This window comes from Canis aureus, chromosome 13, assembly GCF_053574225.1.
Source record: "Canis aureus isolate CA01 chromosome 13, VMU_Caureus_v.1.0, whole genome shotgun sequence".
Lineage (NCBI taxonomy): Eukaryota > Metazoa > Chordata > Mammalia > Carnivora > Canidae > Canis > Canis aureus.
Window position 1 is genome coordinate 19,453,734 of NC_135623.1, and position 20,839 is coordinate 19,474,572.

At 55.0% G+C, this 20,839-nt stretch overlaps 1 protein-coding gene across 13 annotated transcripts in view; it reads left to right on the forward strand.

Annotated features, from left to right (window-relative positions):
* Window positions 1–20,839, forward strand: part of TRABD2B (TraB domain containing 2B) — a 213,615-nt gene that overhangs the window by 81,439 nt on the left and 111,337 nt on the right. The window lies entirely within an intron of this gene.

Consider the following 20,839-nt stretch of genomic DNA (forward strand, 5'->3'; position numbering starts at 1 on the left):
ACCCAGGTGCAGAAGTGCAGCGACCCAGGTGTCGGGGTGTGCAGACCCCCAGGTGATATGATGTACACCATCAGAGTGTACTCTCCAATACACGGCACAGGGCTAGAAGCTGAGATAGGCAGCACTCGACTGGGGGCTGGACCAGAGGAAGCCTGGGGGCTGTGGGAAACAGGGGGACATCTCCCTCTGCCTGGGGACAGCGTCTCGAGCTGAATTGTGAAACCAGCCGGAAAAGAGGGAAGTGACATTTTAGGCGGAGGGTATGATGCATACCAAGGCCCAGAGACATGGAAAAAAAATCGGTCATGTGAAAGACCATGATGAATTTGTGGCGAGATCTGTGCCTTCCTCTGTGGTGGCCACGAGCCGCATGCACTATTTAAATTTAAATTGGTTACAGTTTAATTGGTTAAGTTAGAATTAAGATTCAGTGTCACAGTCACAGTCACACTAGCCACATGTCAAGTGCTTGCCGGCCTCGTGGGGCCAGAGGCAGAGCTGCATTACAGGCTTTCCAGCCGCGAGGCAGCTGGAGTGTCCGGCGCCGGCCTGGGATCGGAGTAGCTGCGGGTCCGCGGGAGGGGCCTGCAGCGGCCCGGGCTGTGGAGGGTCTTGAGTGGCGTGAAGGACTCGGGCCCTCCGGGGGAGGGAGGGCAGCGGCTCTTCGCTCCCCCTCCGTTTACGCAAACAGGGAGGCTGCTCACTGGTGCCCCAGCGGCTTTATGAACTGGTCTGTGCCCGGTTCCCTGGTTACCAGGTGGATACCGAGGACCTGGCCCCTGCAGAGGGGTCAGAAGCTTCCCCAGTGATGTATGTCAAGGGCCCGTGGGACCGCAGCAGGCTCCCCACGCCGGCCACCAGCTCTCAGAGAAGGCTGGGCAGGGCACAGGAGGGTGCAGCCTGCCGGGCCAGGGGAGCCGTGGGCAATGGCCCACTGAAGGGCGTGCTGGGTGGTGGGAGCGGCCGCCTGGTCCTGGGGTGCCCTCCGCCTCCTCGCCCCCGAGATCGGTTTCTCCCTGTGCCGTGCTTAGCTCCAGCGTCACCTCCTCAATGAAACCTTCCCTGATGGGCTGAGGAGCCTTCCGGGTTTCAGCGGGAACTGGTCCCGCAGACGTCTCCAGCGCCTTAGCCAGACTTGGGTCCGGGTGGGGCCAGACCTGCCTGTCACCCTTGCGCTCCCTGGCCCCAGCCATGCTCCTCCTCTCTTCCCCGTGAGTGTACCCCTGTTGTCACCCCTCTGCGTCCAACTACCTGTTTACATCTCCGTGTCCACCGTTAGACGGTGAAGCTCTGCTGTTCCATTCCCACGTCCCGGAGCGAACGAACGAGCAGCGGTGGGAAGGGTGGAGGCAGTTCTGTGACCCCCCGCCTAGAGGCAGAGGATTTGCGGGGGGGACAGAACCGGGAGGGGACCAGGAGGGCTTCAGGGATGTGAAGGAAGGCCAGACAGGTGCCTGGCCCCGGCTCCCCACTGCCGAGCCGCGAGGTCTTCTCCCCTGCATGTGACCTGCGTGGTCCCCTGCCTGCTTCTGTTGGGCCCCGGCCCCGCCTGCTGATCGACTGTTGCCGAGAGGATATCAGCAGATCCCTTTATTTGTCGGGCTGGCTTCTAGGCAGAAGGGTCTGCTCCAAGTGCCACTTGGTGACTCGTGCAAATTGTTCCTGACAGCCCCACAGAAGGCCAGGCCATCTGCCTTGCCCTTTCGCAGGGCGGAAGGGGCTGGAAGGAGAGATATTAGGTTTCCACTTCAGTCAATACTTTGATGTTCAAAGCTGTTTAATATTCATTAAACCAGCCCTTCAGTTGTAATTGCTGTCATTACCCTCCCTTTTATGATCGACTGTAAATGTTATGGGACAGACGGGCACAGCTATCTTAATGATGGAGGGTTTTGATGATGGTTAAAAGGTTGAATAGAACCCCTTCAGTCTGTCTCCTTACTCTTCGGTGCTCACTCCCACCACTTTCTGCTTTCTTTTGCTCTTAAAAGATGCTGTTTGGGATGAGAGAGCAGGACGGCTCCAGCAGGGTCATGGTTAGTTAATTTTACAGAGACAAAAATCAGGTCCTGTGGTCTCAGACTGAACCCAAACTCCCCCCCACACCTGGGCCCAGCCCCCAGGTCAGGCACTGAGCCCTGACCCCAGCCTCGGCCTTGACCCTCGCCGTGTTCTGAGCATCAGGAGAAGGAAACTAGCTTTTCAGAACAGGTTTGGACCTCAGAGACATGGGGGCTTTTGCTCTGCAGAGGGGTGGGGCCTCTGACGGGGACACTCACAGGCTTTGGGGTCAGACCTGCCTTCAATGCCAGGCTCTAGCCTCATGATCTGGGCAGTGGCTGAGCCTCTGCAATGTTCAGTTTGTTGATCTATAAAGAACAAGGAGTTATACTACCTACCAGTAGAGTCACCGTGGGGACCCCACTCCCTAATAGGTGTGTAGCTCCTGGCAGAGAGCACGTGTTCAGCCAATGCCACTTCGCAACACTCTCACCAGCCCCTCGAGTTCCCACAAGAGCAGGCTGGCCCTTTGCTAAGAACCCCACGCCTGCTGTGAGGGGGGCCAGTGGACTGGCCGGCTCCTATGACATGAAGGGCAGGGTGCCTCTTCCTGCCTCCCAGCTCTCAGGCTCCAGCAGTGCCCTCAGGCACCCTCTTGGGAGCTTCTCAGTGTCACAGGTTGCCATCGCTGGCAAGCAGCCCCTGAGAGAGGTTCGTGTGCCTAGTGTTTATTAGCGAGGCCCTTGGGATCAACACCTCTGTCTGGAAAAAGGGTCGGAGAGGAAGCAAATCGGGTGGAGGAGATGCAGGTCTAAATTGCCTTCCACGGGGAAGCTTGGATCTGAGATAGCTGGTGGTGCCTTTGCATACCCGCCTCGGTCCGTCCTTGGCTGCGGGGTGTGCTCTGGGAAGGCCAGGACCTGGGCGAGCGGGCCCTGTGGCTGAGGCAAGCCCCAAAGCCTGCCTTCTGACAGCACTGCCCGCAGCTGGGGCAAGTCTCTCATCAAAGAGGCATCTGGGGTCTGCATCTCCCTTGACTTCCACAGCCAGGACCCATGATTATTCCCGAGTGCTTCCCTTGGAACACTATCTACCCACCACACCGTGTCTGGGCAGTTCTCTGGAGGATCTGCACATACATGCATACATGAAACACTCTTCCTTCCACTGCACAAACACGCAAGGCTTATCCAAATCCTTTCTCTCTTCAAAATGCTGCAGTATTTCCTTCTCTAGACAGCCTACCTCGGTTAGGAAAGACAAAATCCGTCTCTCACTTCTCCAGAGATATCTGGGAACAATGCCAGGAACACAGATTTCCTTTTCCCAGGAGTGGGTTATGGAGTGGTTCTCCGGGATGTTCAGGTGACCTCAGCATAGCCTTGGTTGAGGAGACCAAAGCACTGGAAGGAGCTGGGCTAGAAGCAAAGGCAAGTTCTTCTTGCCCTGCTGTTCTGTGACCCCTGCGGGTCCCACTCTGGGTGACCTGCTTCTCTAGGTGTGCACGAGCACGTTACGGAGCACGGCCCAGGCCTTCTCTGTGTCTTAGGAGGTCCCTGGGGACACTTGATTTGCTGAGGCCTGTGTGCTTGCCCAACTTCGTCGGGCAACGTGGGAGATGCAGCCCTGTACTCATAGGAACCCCAGCCTGGAGTGGAGGCCAGATGGAAACAGAGGCCCGTAGCCCAGCGGGACAAGTTCAGCAACAGGCAGATGTACAAGGTGAGCCCCTCTGTGCCCAGCTCCGGGTCTCATATCCAGCATGGTTAGCTACATCACGCAGTCACATCAAGTAAGTGGGGGCTTGCCAAGGGGAAAGCAGATGATCGGAGCTTTCTTCTCCAGCAGCAAAAGGAGAAATGTAGGTGATGAAGGCAGTGAAGGAAGACTTGCTCAGTGAATGAGCAAAAGAATAGTGAGTGAATGAGTAAATTAATGAATGAATGAGTGAATGAGCGAGTGAATGAACAAACAATTAAAGAAATCTGCAACTGGGTAGAATGGATCCCCAATCCTTTGTCTCAGAATGCAGTATTCTTTGGGTTTGGTTTTATCTTATTTTAATTTAATTTAATTTTAAAGATTTTATTTATTTATTCATGAGAGATAGAGAGAGAAAGGCAGAGACACAGGCAAAAGGAAAAACAGGCTCCCTGCAGGGAGCCTGATGCGGGACTCGATCCCAGGACCCCAGGATTATGACCTGAGCCAAAGGCAGACGCTCAACCACTGAGCCACCCAGGTGCCCCATTCTTTGGGTTTTAGATATGCATATCCATCTATCTTTTAGCACCCCCTTTGGCCTGGGAACAGCACCCATAATCAAACACATTAATGGTTGTGCAGCAAAACATGCATATCCAGAAAAAGTAGGATAGATCAAGACCCCATATAGTCTTTTGTAGATTCAGGTCAGGTTACCAATGACCAGTGGTTCTTCAGAGCTTCTTGGCTGCTGGAACTGCCAATAAGGGAGTGAGGGCCAGGGTTGTTTCTGGCTTCCTAAGTCCCCTTGAGGATGTAGAGCACTTACCAGACCCTGACTGCGCTGCCCATGCCTCCCTGGCTCCCTGCAGCCCCTGAGCTGGGCCCCAGCTCCCTGGGTCTCTCCTCCTCTGCCTCCAGGACAACTGAGATCACTGAGATGGGAGTCTCCCATCAGGTCTAATCACACGTCCTTAGCATTCTAAAGGCACCTGCTAAGTGAGAGGGTAGTGACTCACAGTCAGGCAGAGCCAGCTTGGACACAGGAATTGGGGTGGCCACCTCCTGGGATGGGGAGGTTGAGCCTGTCTTCCCAGTCTGTCCAGGCTCAGGGCTCCAGGACTGCCGTCCACACTGACAAACGGCCCTTCCGCACCACTCTCCAGAACCACGTGCCCAAACCAGGGGCTGCAGGCTGTTGTGCATGGGCCCTTCCTTTCCCTCATTGGCTCATTCGTTCACTCAACCAACACCATTCTGCGCATGTACTATGTGTCCACGGGACTGGGTGGTGGTGGTATGATTATTCAGTGACTTGGGCGGTATGGATACTGAAGGAAAACCCTTTAAGGATCAAAGTAAATTGCAGTTATTTTTTTCTCGCATCGAATCAATATCTAATTCTTGTATTTGTATAGGATGCTGTGGTTTGCAAGGCATTTTTTCAAGTGTTATTTAATTCTTACCAACAACTGGTGAAGGAGATGGGGGCAGGAGGGTACATGGGAAGAGAAGCAGTGGATGCAGGTTGTGATAGGGTGGGCCCACCTTGCCTAAAAGAAGAGCTATCTCTTCCTCGGATGCAATGTGCTGTTTACCAAAACTTACATCAAAACCCTTCTGTCCCGACAGCCTCCCTCTGGGGGCCGTCCACCTGTGGAAGAGTCTATTCTCAGGACACACCTCTGAGCCTCCCTGCTTCCTGGCTCCCTCCCTGCTTCCTGGCTCCGTGAGCACCTCCTCATCCGCCAGGGGCCATCCTGCAGGTTACTGCTCAATGATGGTGTAAGAAATAGCAGAAATAGCCGTACAGCTGCCTAAAGGCCCCAAATGCACAGCTGCCCCAGCTCTCTGATCTTCCCCCCACGCCCACCCCACCCTCCAGCTGCGCTGGCTTCCTCGCCCTGTCTGGCCTTGGGGCTTCGCACCGGCTGTTCCCCAGGCCTCAATGCACTGTTCCTGCCCCACCTTGCCCCCTTCTCCCTGGTACTTCCCCTACCCCCACCCAAACGGGGTACATATGATTGATGTGTCACGTCCTCTGTTTACTGTGTGTCTCACCCCCTGACACACAATAGACTGTAAGATCCAGGAGAGCAGGGATTTGGGCCTGTGGTGCACTATTCCAATACCTAGAACAGCATTCAGGGGTTCAGGATACATTTGTTGAATTAATATGCGATACCTTCCTTGATGCCTGAGAAACTTTACTTAGTGCCTTCCTCCTCTGTCTGTGATGATTTTATATATGTGTGTATATATAAAATATTTATGTTTATAAACATTTATAAAATTCATCTTTATAAAATTTATGTTTTTATATATTATATATCATATATTGTGTATTACATAATTTATTATATTTTTTTATTTTTATTTTATTTTTATTTTTTAATTTATTATATTTCTAACACAATATTAAATATAGTACATAAATTAAATCACATAACTATTTATAAATATTTGTATTTATGAAATTTATAATACATATTTATTATAAACATGAATAAATATTTTACATATCTTTTAAATGTTCCTTTCAGCCTTTCAGCTCCAGGCTGGGAGCTCTGGGAGGGAGCTCAGTTTATTTAAAAATCCTGCTACGTGGTGGAGCGTAAGGAAAGAAAACCAGTGTGGAGTGCCTCCTGAGGACACTACTTTTACTGGCACTCTCTTGTTTAACCATCATGAAAAATCTTTTTAGTTCATTGCCGTGGTCCCCACTTTTCAGATGGGGATATTGATGCTAAGGAAGGGGGAATTTCTTACCCAAGAAGAGGCAGTACAGGGCTGAAAGGGAGAGCACCTCGGAGAGGGCAAGCCCAGCCCGTGCCTAGGATGCAGACAGGCCGGCTAACCCAGGCACCCAAGCCCCAGTGTGGGCTGCAGTGCCCACTCTTGCTACAGCATCTCTGGGAAGCAGGTGTTGGCATCCGACACCTCTTCTACCCTCACCTCCACACCAGGGCCCCTGCTTGCTTGAGGCCGTGTAGACCATGGCAACAGGAAGAGGGCGAGATTAGCACTGGCCAGAGGGAGCCCTGGCCTGCCCCGTCAGCGGGCCTGGGCCATCCTGCCTGCTGGAGGCTCGCAGCCCATTCTGTGCCTCCCGAACCCGCCCTCCTGTCTGTAAGGCCAGAGCCCTGAGCTCCCCATCCTCGCTTTCCTCTGGGCCCTAGGCCAAGCCTCCCCTGGCTCCCCTCTGCCAGCCTGTGAATGTCCCTTTGTGCAGCAGCCCTGACGCAAGGTCCTTCCTGGGGAGGTGTTATTTTAATATATTAAGGGCAGTCATTTTATTTCATAAAGATAGCTTGTTCAGAGGGGCTTGGCGGTGGCCCGGGAGAGGTTGCACTTGACATGCAGGGGACAGCCTGTGGTCAGGGGCTGGGGATCACCACGTGCGCCTCTGTAGCCTTGTGCTGGGTGCTGTGCTCCAACAACCATTGCTGGAGTGGATCCCGACGCCTGGGGCCCAAGTACCAGGTAGCTTTCCCCTCCCCCGGTGGGGCACGTCCTAGTGCCAGGGAATAAGGGCAGGCCTGAGGGAAAGCAAACACTGGTACGATGAGGCCGGGCTGCAAGGTGGGGGAGCGGGCTCTCTCCCAGCCCGCCTCCCCACGGTGCACCCTGAACATGCCTCTGCCGTGGGCCCCCAGCAGGAAGGAGGATGACCCTAGGGCTACTGCCATTCCCAGAGACTCACTCCAGCCTTCCCAGGGAGGAGTGCTGAAAACAAATGAGGAGTGAACGCCACCTCCTGCCACTGCAGGCCCCACAGCCACGCCAGGGTGATGGACAGGGTGACATAGTCTGAACGAGGTTGGTTCCAGGACACCTCTGGTTTGCTGCCGAGCAAAACACCTGGTCCTTGAGGGCGGGAGACATAGAGGGAGCCTCACCAGCTCCTCTCCTCAACAAGGAGCCTTTCTCCGACTGTGGTGTGAGGGGGCAGTGGGGTCCAGGCCCGGGCAGTCCCAAGGCACCCTCTGCCAGGTAGCGGGGTTGTTGAACTTGGAAATGTGAGTGCTTCCTTCTGCTCAACAGGGCAGTCCACAGCTCTCTGCAGCACTCACACAGGGTGACCAGATACAGGCCGTGCTTTGTGGTAACTTCAGTGAGAAGCGGGTGCTGGGCTGGGCCCGCCAGCTGGGGGTGGGGGAGCGGGCCACACAAGGCCATCCGCTGTCCCTGAGCTCGTCCTCTGCACCTCAAGCTGCAAGAAGGACTGTCCCCTGAAACCCCAGTGTTCCTCTCCTGGGAAGTCCCTGGAGAATGTTAATCAAATCCACATCCTCGGGGTGGGACACGGGCTACGGGAGCTGATTGTGTCCCAAGGGACCTCTGAATACCTGTCAGCCCTTGAAGATGCACTTCTGTTGGCTCTTCCCTTGCCCTGTCGTGGTTCTTCACTTTTCTGCCACCATTCCTGGGATCACGTCCCAGATTGGCTGCTCGAGTCCTCATCTCGGGGTCTGTTTTGGGGGAAGCCAAAGGAAGACAGACTAGACCTCTGTCTTCATTGCTTATATGGTCTCCTCTTAGTGGATCTCAAGAAAAATCTGCTCACTGACTAGAAAGACGTGCTCCTTTTTCTAATTCACCACATCCCACCTGCCCTTCCTGGAGAAGCGGGCTGAGACGATGGCCGGCGTGCCTCGTGCTCCTTCTGCACACCCGCAGAGCTCCTCGGTCCCCCATCTCGTGCAAGGGCAGCATGACACAGGACTTCAGATATTCCCAGCGTCCCACCCCCTGAGCCCAAGTCCCAGGGGAGGGAACTTCCCACGTCCCACAGGCATGGGGTCGTGTTGGTAGAGGCCGGGGTTCCCAGCATCCCATGACAAAGGGAGCCACCCGTTGTCCTGATGTTGCCAATTATGTCAAATGCTACTAATAATAAGAGCTGCTAACACGCGCGAGGCTCTTTGTAGCTCATGAAGAAGCGCTTCCCACGCATTTCAGTTCATCTTTACAGCAGCTCCAAGGGCCTGCGTTACAGATGCTAAGGTTCAGACTCAGAGGTGAGAAGTGACCAGGGAGGAACACACAGCTAGCAGATGGTAGGGCTGGATCCGGAACCGGAGCCTTTGACCCCAGGGTCCTTTTATGCAGTAATATGCCTCTGGTCCAGATGGCCTTTGAAGTGTACGCCGCCCGTCACGTTTGTGGCAGATGGGAATGGGCAGTGTCGTTCTTATCAGTTATTGGCTAGTCTTCCTCTCCCTGGGGCAGGAGGAGCAGGGATCACCATTGCTCCCATTTTTCAGGTGGGCACATTGAGGATCCCAGTGGCTCACACCGAATATCTGGTGGAGCTGGGATTAAAGGTCAAGACCCCGGCCGGAGTCCTGCCTCTCCTGCTGGAGATGTGACAGGGGCCTCTCTGAGGTCCCACAAGGCCTGGCATCTTAGGCACAGTCCAGATGCTCAGAAAATACCCGTAGCAACACCATAAGGACCAGCCAGCCCATCCCTTGCGCTGGAGGCTTTTGCTGGTGCCGATTGTCCCCAGAGCCTTTCCCCTCCATGTGAAGCTTGCCAGGTGATGTGGCTTCCTCCAGTCCCGGGGTCTGTGTGGAGGACGACTGCAAGTGACATGCTCTTCCTGGAATCCACTAATTGTGCTTGAGATCCATTCTGTGCCTGCTGCCAGGACCACCCCAGAGATCACAGAGCCATGAGTCCTCATGCTGCCAGGACGCAGCCCCCTCCATTCACACATGGGAAAAATAAGGCTGAGCAGAAGCTCAGGGGCCAGGCTGCGGGCCCTCCACCATTGTGCTGTGCCATGACCAACACAGGACCTCCCCAGGCTCGGGGAAGAATGACGGCAGGAGTGGGAGCCAGAGGATAGCAGCGTGGGACGACAAGGTGGGCTGGAGTAGCAGGCTTTTTCCCGGTCCCACCCGTCCACAGTGGCACTCTGTCGAGGAGGAGAAGGGGACTATAGAGGAAATGCAAGAAAGGCATGCGTCCTGCTGTGGATGGGCCCGTGGGCCTGGCGGTCCCCTCCCCCTGGAAGCCTCGCTCCCCTGACAGCCTTCCTGACCACCATGTGTCCAGGGGCTCACGCTGGTCACAGTCTGTTCCCTTGTCCTGCCCTAGTCCTTGTGGCTCTTGTTGCTAGTGGGTATTATGTAGCTCAGGGACGATGTGCTGGTAGGTGTCTGCCCTGGAACGTTGTGCTGTGAGGACAGAAAAGGTCTGTCATGTTCTGTGCTATGAGAACGGCCAGCGCTTGTTGAGCACCTACTACTGTCCATAGAACTCCATCTGATTGATTCACTGAATCCCCTTAAACCAGTGGGGTATGTATCATTAGATCTCCATTGCACAGATATGGAAACTGAGGCACAGAGAAGTTAAGTAACTTGCCCTAGATCTTGGGACTAAGTTGAGAGCCAGGATGTGAAGCAAGCAGTTTGGCTCTCAGTTCTAGAATCTTTGCTCTTCTTGCTATGTGTGTCCACAGTACCTTCACCCCATATTGCCTGTTGCCGCATCCCTGCCACGTAGAACAGGGCCCCGCATATACTAAGGACTCACTAATATTATTTGAATTATCAAAGCAAAGAAAGAATATGAATGAGTGGATGATTAATGAATATAGGCTGAGCATACAGGAAGGGCATAATTAATTCTCTGAGAGTGGATCCATGGCATGCTACTGGGGACGGCTGGGGTATGAGAGACCTGTCCTCAACTGTGAAGACACTGCCATGCCTGGAGGATCATTGTCTCCCCAACCACTATCGGAACCTGTCACCCAAGCCAGGACCCCGGAGCAGCCCTCCCAGAACCCAGGAGGTCCCCCTTCTGATGGATCCCGGCAGTTCACGAACTGCTGAGCCCCTGGGGACTTTCTCATAGCTTTTCTCCTGTAGTCCCTGAAACAACCCTAGGCAGGTAGCGACAGGCCTTGAGCACCTATTGAGCACCTATGTATCTGGTGGCTTCTCTGCAAGGCACGTGCCGTGACACACTAAACCCGGGTGCTCCCCTCAAGGAGCTTACAGTCGAGCTATCGACATGCTATTGGGTAATTAAAATACAGGTGGAACGTGGTAGGAGCCAGGGAGCAAAGGGAGCCTAAGCCAGCCTGGGGCCGGTGCACACGAGCCGGGCTTCCTGAATAGGCAACAACCTGGGGAGTCACCTCCGCGAGGCTATTCCTCGTCCCACATCACGCGGCCAGGAAGCGGTGGAGTGAGGATGTACCCTGGAGCCTGACTTCAACGTGCTGGGAGGGGAAGGGCCTGGGAAAAAGCCTCCGTCCCAGGCAAAGCCAGGAGTGGGCATGAGGAGCACAATCCCTAGAAAACAAATCCTTTTTTTTTTTTTTTAAGGTATTTGAAAATTGTATATATATGATCAATTGAATCAAATTGTGAAACAAAATAATAACAAGAGGTCAGTAACTGTGTCCACTCCACTTGGTAACCCCCAGGGAGGTGAGGCCCACCGGCTGAGGGGCCAGCCATCTGGCCCCAGTGCCTCCCACGCCACCCACACCATCCCACATGGACTCCATGGGACTTCCTCCGCTGACCTCCCCATGCCTTTCACAGGGTGCCTGGAGCCACCGGCGCCTTTCATGTAATTCCACAGCGAGCATAAATCAGTCCCCACCAGCTCACCTCTTTTCCCTTTCTTATTCCTCTAGGTGCCCTCATAAAAGTTTAAAAGCTCTGCATGTCAGACTGCACTTCCCAGGGCCCTAAAACTACAGACCGGGTTCCTACCCGCTGTTTCCCTGCACTGGCCCTCCAGGAGCTGCTGGAGGAGCGCTTGTTTCCTCCAGATTCTGGGCCTCCTCCAGCTGTTATCACCTCCTCGTCCTCCATTCACATGAGGACTGCGGGGGTCCTTACCCCCCTCAACCTATCAGCAGCCTTCCCCAAAGCACGTCCTCTCCTGAGCATCACCTCCTCCCCGCTCTCCTCCTACCTTGCCAGACACTCATGCTGGTTCCTGTTCATCCTCCTGACTCTAAACTTTGCAGGGTCCTAGGGCCCAGTCCTCGGCCCTTCCCACTGTTGTCCCCATTCTTGTTCTGCACCCAGGGTGTCTACACTTCCCGACCTGAGCTCCAATGCCCATTTGTACGGGCTGCCTCACTCTCAGCCCCACCTGTGGGCTAGAATCTCCCCTAGGGGCAAGTGCACGTCTCAAGCTTAACCTGAACCCAGATGGGTGGTGCCCCTGCCACTGCATCCTCGGGGCTCCTCGCCTCAGCAGGTGGCAGCTCCATCCTGCTGCTCCTTCCGGCTGGAAGACTTAGGGTCATCTCGAATGCTCCTTCCTCCCATATCCCGTGCGCACAGTCGACCAGCAGATTCTCTCACGGTCACGTTCTGAATATGTCCAGACTCCACCGCAGCTCACCGCCTCTCTGCGCTGTGACGCAGCCACGCTCACCAGGCAGTAACCAGTCTCCTAAACGTCCCCTCCTGTCCCTCTTCACCCAGCCTGAGTCGGCGCTCCCCACAGAATAATAATCAGAATAATCCATCAGAACTTTACGTCTGATCCATTCAGCTTCTCTGTCCAGAGCTCCCCGTGGCCTCCTGATTTTACTCCTCACCGAAGCCCTAGGCTCCCTGTGGCCTGAGAGCTCCTGCCTAATCCGATCCCAGGATCATCTCCTGGTCCTGACCCCTTCCCTCCATCTCCGGCCACACTGGTCGCTGCTCCTGCTCAGACACACAGAGCACAGTCCTGCCTCGGTGGTTGCACTAGCCTTTCCCTCCCCCAGATCCCGTGGGCCCCAGCTGGTCACGTGACCCACACCTTCAACCCAAGCTTCTGTTCAAACCTCACTTTCTCAGGGAAGCCCTCCCTGCCGGCATCGCAGGCCCCGTGATGGTCTTATCTCTGCACCTTGCCTATGGCCCCTAGTGCCTTTTACTACCTGACTTACATATTTATGAGTTTATCATCTGTTCCCCCACTAAAATGTAAACTCCAGGAGAGCTGGGACCTGGTTCTGTGCATCCCTAGGTGACCAGTGCCCGGGCATGGTCCCTGGCCGTGTTCCTAGCTGGCACTTCTGTAGCATGACTGTGTGCACTGAGAACTATTCTAAATGCTTTAACTGTGAGCATGATTACTTTAGCCTTCTCAACGAACCTCTAAAATAGGTACTAGTGTTTCCCCCACTTTCAACTTTGCAGTTGAAGAAGCTGAGGCAGAGACTGAGGAATTTGCCCACTTGTCCCACAGAGCTGGGCCTGGGACTCCTAACCACTGCACCCTCTGCCTCTTCATGGTGGCTGACCCAAAAATAATCTGTTGGATGAAAGAAATCCAGCCAGTGAGCATCTGCTGTGTACCAGGCTCTAAGAATATTGAGGGCAGCCATGTAACCGTCCCTAACATAGCAACCCGCTTCTTGGAACAAAGATGTACTTGAGATTCCTCGCCGGACCGTAGCCTTCTAAAGCTGGCCACAAGCATTTTGTTCTCCAGGGCCCACAGTAGGTCCCCAGTGAATGTTGACTGAAGGAATCCACAAGTGTTAAAAGAGACAGTGGGAGGCGAGGACGTCTAGATTTGCTTAGGGGATTCCCAAAGGCTCCTCTGGGGGTCCGTGTGGGGTGAGGGTTGGAGGAGGTGGTTGGCCTGGAAGTCAGGCCCATCGATCCTCTGGCAGCACTGTGGGTGCTCGGTCACCGCACGCCTGGGCTCCCTGGGCCGCAGGAGCCTGAGGGAGGGCCTCCCCGCTGTCTGCTCACACTGTGGAACGTTGACCTCAGGGAGGACCACAGCCACACGGCAGGTCCTGGGACAGCAGGCTGCGAGGGGCCCGGTAGCAGAAAGGAGGTCAGCAGGGCTGGTACACAGTGGACGCTGGCATCACCTCATCTGCCACCAGCCTATCCGTGGTTCCACTGCTACTGTAACTGCCACCCCCGTGACCCCTGCCATCACCCTCATGCCATGCTGGCCAGCAGTGTCACCCACAGCACAGTGACCGCCGCTACTTCCGGGGCTCTCGCTGCCCTGACCCCTTTCTGTCACTCCTGCCAGTCCATCCGTCGTGAGCACAGCGCCCTGACTCCTGACTCTGTCACCCAGCTCCGCCGCACCTATGTCTCCCATTTGCAGCCACAGCCTCTGATGTTCTGGTGACCACCTGCTACGAGCTGTGGCTCATGAACACAGGTGGCATGTCACGCGGCTTACAGACAGACTGGCGCTGTGCTTGCTGTGAAGGCCGCAGCGGGTTGGCGAGGTGGGCAGGGAGTCTTGTACTGCCGATGAAAGGGAGACTCACATCCCGTGAGGCAGAGCCATTCGGCACCTTAGACGGTGCCACCCAGGAGTAAAACACTCAGAGGACAGGAAGAGCCAATTGTCGAATTTACAAAGGGCCTCCTCCAGGTCGGATTCTGCACCTGCTGCGTGTGCAAATTCGCCCATTTAATAAGACGTGAATGTTGTCACCCCCAGATTTGAGGCTCAGAGGGTAAAGGTTGTTCCTGAGGTTGCCCAGCGGGACATTGGCAGGGCACCGTCTGGCTCCAGAGCCCATGCGTCAGGGGTCAGGGAAGATGCGTCAAGGTGGAAGCATTTTTAGTCCAGGATTCTGGAGACCTCCATAGTCATGCTCCCACCTAACCTTGGTCTCCGATTCTCAGCAGCTACGGATCTCTGACCTCACAGTAAACCTCTCTGGGTTTTATTTGGACCATCTGCTGGACCGTCTGCCTCGCCTCCTGCACGTTTGCTCAGGGGGAACCGACAGTGGCCCGGGTCAGTGTTAACACTGTAGGGTTCCATCCACCCCTGGCATTCTGAAGTATCAGTACCCACCGCCGATGTGGCTGAGTGTTGACACGGCACGCACCACACTGGGCAACCCCACACGCTCTCCGGCCTTTATTCACCGCCAAGCCCAGGATGTGAGAGTATTAGCTGGTCCCAGTTAACAGATAAGGAGACCCGAGCCTCAGAGAGGTACCGTGAAGTGAAGGAGGACACCCCGCTCCTGCAGGCCAGGGCTGCGGTCTCAGGCAGGCTCCCGGTTTCACATCCTGGGCAGCCTCCATCCATACTTCCACTCTGATCGATACTAAGCAGCATGGTGGCTCTCAGAAGGATCACCATCACCTGGCGGTCATCCTACGCTGTGCACTGGCCTCTTGCTGTGACAGTCTCCGCCCTCAGGTAGGACGCTGTCTCGTGGGAGAGACAGCACACAAGTCACTCCAGAGAACGAAATGGTGTGAAGAGTGCTGAGCACACCCAGGAACAGGAGGGACCAAACCTAGGGGAAGCCAAACAGTGTGACAACAGCCCCCACATTTGGGTGGCTTCACGGCTCCCACATGGATATTTCTGGCTGCCCCGGGGAAAACTCAGGGCACTCAGGTGGACAGAGTCTCTGCCCTGGGCGGGGACACCTGGGCAGCCTCTGTGGGAAGGAGCGGTGGAGATCACACAGGGGATGGTCTTAGGGCCAGGTTTGCAAGTAGCCTCGTGTTCCTCTGACCAGAATCAGTCACGTGGCCTTGCCCACCTGCCAGGGAGGCTGGGAAGGCAGTCCAGCCGGGTGCCAGAAAGAAGAGGACGGGCGTCTGGCGGGCAGGTGGCAGTCTCTGCTGCACCCAGTTTGGAGGTGGTCAGGAGCGATTGCTTTAAAGGGGAGACTAGGGGATCAGGTCCAGCCTCTCTCCGGGCAGCCCCCGGCCCTGATGGGCGAGCAGCCCCAGCCCCCTGCTCCTCCCAAGGTCCCAAGGGGCACAGTGCCTGTGGCTGACAACTGGACCTTCAAGCCCAAAGTGGGGGCCTCCTGCAGGTGGAAGGGCCCCTTGCTCTACTTTCAACGTGTCCGAGGAGGAAATCCTCCGGAGCTCTCTCTGGAGAGAACCCAGAATCCAGATGATCCTCCCCAAGGGTTTTAAGGCTCCTTTGCCACTAGAAGCTGCCTTTCATACCCGTCAGGCTAAAGATTTTAACCCGAGATTTAAAAGGACCAGAGATCAAAAGCAGATGCTCCTGGAAGACACTTGGGCCTGCCTGGCCGTCTGGGGACGTGGTTGTGGAGGAGAAGACAATTCATCACGGAACCCCGCAAGCCCCCATTCAATAATAAACAGATGTATTATGGGGGGAAAAGAAAGGGATGGGTGTCAGCCCCTTGATTCATTTGTCTCCCTCTCAAAATCACCTCCGTCCCGGGCTCCGGAGGGCAGGCGCGGGTGCTTTGAAGCGGAGACATCATGTCAGGGAAATGGAAACATTTCACGTTGTAAATCCTTGGGGTTGTCAGAGAAATCCTAATGAGAGAGGAAGCTGCCGGGGGTGGTGGGGAGCACCCAGGAGTGGCTTGAGGGGAAGGGCCTAAAGGCAATTCTGGGAGACAGGAACCTGGCCCCTTCCCTCCTGATTGATCCTCTCAGCGCCCTTCTCCAGCCTGAGAAGAAGCAGACGTGGTTCCCCAGGGTGCCTCCGCCTGCGGGACTACCACTGGCCCTCGGTGCCCTTGGCAGGAGCCACGTGCTATGCTCAGATTAAGGCTGTTTTATTGGCTTTATCGTGTAATCACTTCCCCCCGCCCCCAGGGCTTCCACATCTTTACTTACGGTGAAGAATCTGAAGACACTGTGACAAGTCATAGGTTTAAGTGTGATTACCTCCTAAGACAGGGTATCTCTTGTCTCTGTTGAGGGGAAACTGAGGCATGACGCTCAAGCCGCACCCCACTCAGAGCCACAGGTGAAGGCTCTAGTCATAGTAAGCACATCCTCGCAGACAGCTGACAAAATGTCAAGGGTTAAGACTTGGGCTCTGGGGTCAATCAGCCTTGTGTGTGGAGTCCCAGGTGTACGGCTTGGAGCTGTGTGACCTGGGAGGAGCCACTTAACTTCCCTGGGCCTCAGTTGTCATATTGCAAAATGGGAACAGGGGCAAGAGGAATGGCTGCCCACCCTAATCCTGGGAGTTCCTGTGTGTAATGATGTGCTCGGCCTGTTGAGTAAATCATTCCTATTATTTCTTCCAAATCTGCCCCCAAGGTAGACCCACACTGAAGTGTGGATCATTAGCACACTACTTTTATGGAACCGAAGCTCAGACAAGGGAAAAACGTATCCACATTCACACAGGGAGCCAGAAGCCAGCCCCCCGAACCCCCACTCGGGGCATCTCCTCCCTCCCCCACTCCTGCTTCTGTGGTCTCAAAACTTGACCAGGTGAGATGGATGATGGCTTGGAGGTGCAGAAGGCTGCAGCAGGGGACCAATTAGAGGTCTAATAGGTAGGTAGAGACCCAGACCAAGGCGGTGGCCTTGGGGAGTGCAGAGGAGAAAAACCAATTTGAACAACTATTTAGAAGGTAAAAATCCCCACTCAGCCATTTCTGGCTAATTCACCACAATTTGTCTCTGGCCCCGAGCACATGGCCTGGCAGTGAGTAAGCAAATAATACATTTTTTTTTTGATTGTTGAAGAAATGGAAGAATGAATGAATGGGTGAATGAATGAATGGATGGGTAATTCAAAGAGGCAGAGGGAGGACTCACAGATGACTTCCAGGTGTCTGGCTTGGCGTAGTCACTGAAATAGGGAGCACAGGGAAAAGAACAAAATTTGGAGAGTGATTTATAATAGAATCAGATAACTTTTAAACCCCCTTTGTGTGCAGGGTCCAGAGGCTATAAATTCAATTCTGTCCAATCAAGCGGACTTGGACTAACACCACCAGGTGTCCAGCATGAGCACTGAGAGGGCCAAGCAGCAGAGTGTCTCGTCTGGGTGGATGGCCAGGACTTCGGGGGTTAGGTGGGCCTGTGGTGGTGGACGGACAGCACAGCCCCCGGAGCTTAGGGGAGAGGAGCTCCCTGGAGGTGGGTTGGTCACAGAGGGCTCCCTGGAGGAGGCAGGACTTGAACTGCTGGGTGGAATGACGAACTGGACTTGGGAGGAGATGGAGCACTTGAGGGCAAAGGTTTGGACCTGAGGATGGGTCCTGGGCAAGAAAGAAGTGCTTTGTATTCATCGCAGCATCTCTGACATCCAGGAGGGCACGTGGCATTGAGCAGGCAATAATGCACTTCAAAGTTTCTTTAATTCAGTTCTATACTCTTGACCAGTAGCAGCAAAACAATGATTCTCTTCGGCTGTATGCCTGAAGGTTGAAGGCATTCCAGACCCATAAATATTATTTCCAAAACCAACTGGTGCATGAAACTAGACTTTGATTAAATATTACAACCAGCATTTGGTAATGGAGCATGAGACTGTCATTTATCAGCAAGAAATGTGGACATAATAATTCATTAGGCCCCTTTGAGCTCTCTCTGAGCGGAGCACTCGGGACAGAGGGGTCCTGGAGAGGTTATGTTTTGTTTGGGCTGTTTGTGGGGCTCCTGTCCAACTGCTCCTGAAAACCGTGTGCTCCCTAGGAGCCCCCAGGCTGTCACCCTCCAGGTGTTCCGGCCACTCAGCCACATGGAAGGCTCCCATTCGTCACCACGGGCTCCCAGCCTTCCCCCTTCGAGGGTGATTTGGGGGTAGGGTGCGTATGGAAGCTTCCCCAGCTTCATTAAACCCTGTCCCCTCCTGCCATCAGAGGACCTGTTCTCAGACGGACATGTCGTCCGTTCAGTCAACAGTACTTCACAGCTATCAAGTGGCCAGCGCTGTGGTGGGCACTGGGGACACGTGCAACAAAAGAAGCACAGCCCTTGCCTTCAACAGACCCACTGCCCAAAAGGGGGTCTGCGAGTAGGTAGACAGTACACAGTGCTGCAACATGTAAGAGCGAAGGCACCACGATGGCACCACGCCTGGCACGGGAATCAGGGAGGGCTTCCTGGAGGAGGTGGGCACTAAGCCGAGGCCCAAAGGATGTACGGGAGTTGGTTAAGCGATGGGGACAGAGAAGAGTGTTTCACAGAATAGCATGTGACCTCTCTGGAGTTGAGGGGAAGCATGGTGCCTTTGAATGGCTAAAATAATTCAGAAGTATTAAGTTTAAAGCAGGAGCCAAGACTGGAGAGATGAGCTAGGGCTACTTCCATGAAGTCCTGGAACCTTATCCTGTTTGGGAGTGTGGACTGGCCGGGAGGGTCGACGGCCCTGCTGTGATTAGGTTTGGGACTGCAGAAGACGCCCCTGGCCGCCGTGTGGGACGGGCAGTAAGGACTGGCCCGGCCGCCATCCGAGCGCCTGGGATGAGCCAGATGCCTGTCACACCGTGCCCCTGGGGACCACCGGCAGGTGCGTGGGTGTGGGAGCTGAGAGTCAGGGTAGCTAGGGTTTGCTTCTGGAACTCCGGGCGGCTTCAAACCATGAGAGCTGACTTCTCGCCCATACCATGTGACTCACAAATCAGCCGTGGGCCTCAGAGAGCTGCTGTGTAGACCAAGGGGAAGGAATGAGGACAGGCAAATGTCATGCTGATTTTAAAGCTTCACCGGGAAGTGACACCATTATCTCCATCACATTTCATTGTCCAAAGCCATGGCCAAGTCTGTTTTCAAAGGGGGCGGGAAAGTGCTGCCATGCTCGGGGAGCCCGGAGAACCAGACTATTCGTGGACGGCCCTAATGAGCAGCACCATGCAGCTTTCTCATTACGTAACCACCACAAGCATCACTCTGCTGCTTTTAGAATTTATTTCCGTGTACCTGGTCACGTTCCATCCTCCCACCAGCCCAGAGAAGCAGGCACAGTCGTCCTTTCCAAGCCACCAGGCTCACTGTCCTAAAATCCCCACGGAGCAAGAATTCCGTTTCAGAAACATCAGAGCTTCTGGGAAAGATGGGCTGGGTGTGGACCTCCCAAATGCTTTGTGCATATTTGTTACTTTCCCTAAAATGAGCAATAAAAGCAACTTGCTAAATAAAGAGAAAGTCGATGGCGTTTACACATAGAAGTGAGACCCCGTGGAGTCCAAACAGGGGGTTTGCATTTGCCACCCCCTGTCGGAGTGGTTGAAGCATCCACCTCCCTGTAGTTGGAACAAGATGACTGTAAATGCGTTTGGCTCTGGTGCAGATGCTACATGTATCCTGGGGCATTTTATTTTTTCGGGGTCTGGTTAACCAGCCAGATGTCCTGATCTTGTGACACAGCTGAGGGCTTCAAGCTCCTGGTCCCTCCAGGTTTGCAGACACAGACAGCCCGAGCCACCTCCCCATGAGGCCCCCAGGCCCGGGGCCACGCTCCCTTCTCGGCACCGAGTCTCCTCCCCTCCATCTTCTCTCAGTTTCCCTCTTCTCCTTCCTGGCCCCTGGTTACGTCTCCGTCTTATTGCCAACAGGTCTGAGTGTCAGTGGAATTAAAATTCCTAGATGACTTAAAATGAGCAGGGACACGGAGCCCAGAAGTCTCCCGGTTGGAGCCGGAGAACCGAGGCCGTGTGGGATTCGGGCTCTGGGAGAAGCCGCAGCAGGGGCTGCATCCCACCTGGGGCCTGGCCTTGCAGCAGGTAGATGACTCCCTGACCCTCCGTTCTGTCCCGCACGGCCTGGGCACCGAGACGTGAACGTGAGCCAGGTGAGGTGCAGGAGGCACTGTGGCCTACGACGCAGTGGGAGCTGCGCCAGCGCCAGTTAGTGTGTGTCGGTGTGTAAAGGCACACTCACGCCTCGGGAGGGAGGCCGGGCTACCAGGTGACTTGCCTTTGGCTGCTCTGTGACCACCAACTAGAGCAGCTGCAGAAACAGCTTCTTCTCTGAGACCCCCCCCCATCCCCGGGCCCCTACCTCCCTCTGGGGACCTCCTGAGAGCTGCCTCTGCTTTGCACCCCGCCCCCAGGTGCCTCTTTCTGCACCCCCACCTGCCTCACTCCTGGAAAGAAAAATTTTCCCACAACTACCCCCTTATGGCTATTTGGCCACAACCTGATGGGGGGTCTGCACACCGCTGCCCCCCCACAGCAGGTTGCTCAGCACATTAGCTTTTGCGGAGCTGTCGCTGGTGAGACCTGCGTGGGCCCCCATGTAGGCGTCCCTGTGTCACACGCACGCAGACGCCCCACGTGCACAGCAAGGCCAACAGGCTGTTCAGTCTGAACCAAACATGGGACAGGCCTGCATGGTCCAAGCTGGGTCCCTGTGCTGGGGGGTGGGGTAGCCGAGGACAGACGCCCCCCCCCCCCCGCCCCAGCCCCGCAGGACTTCTG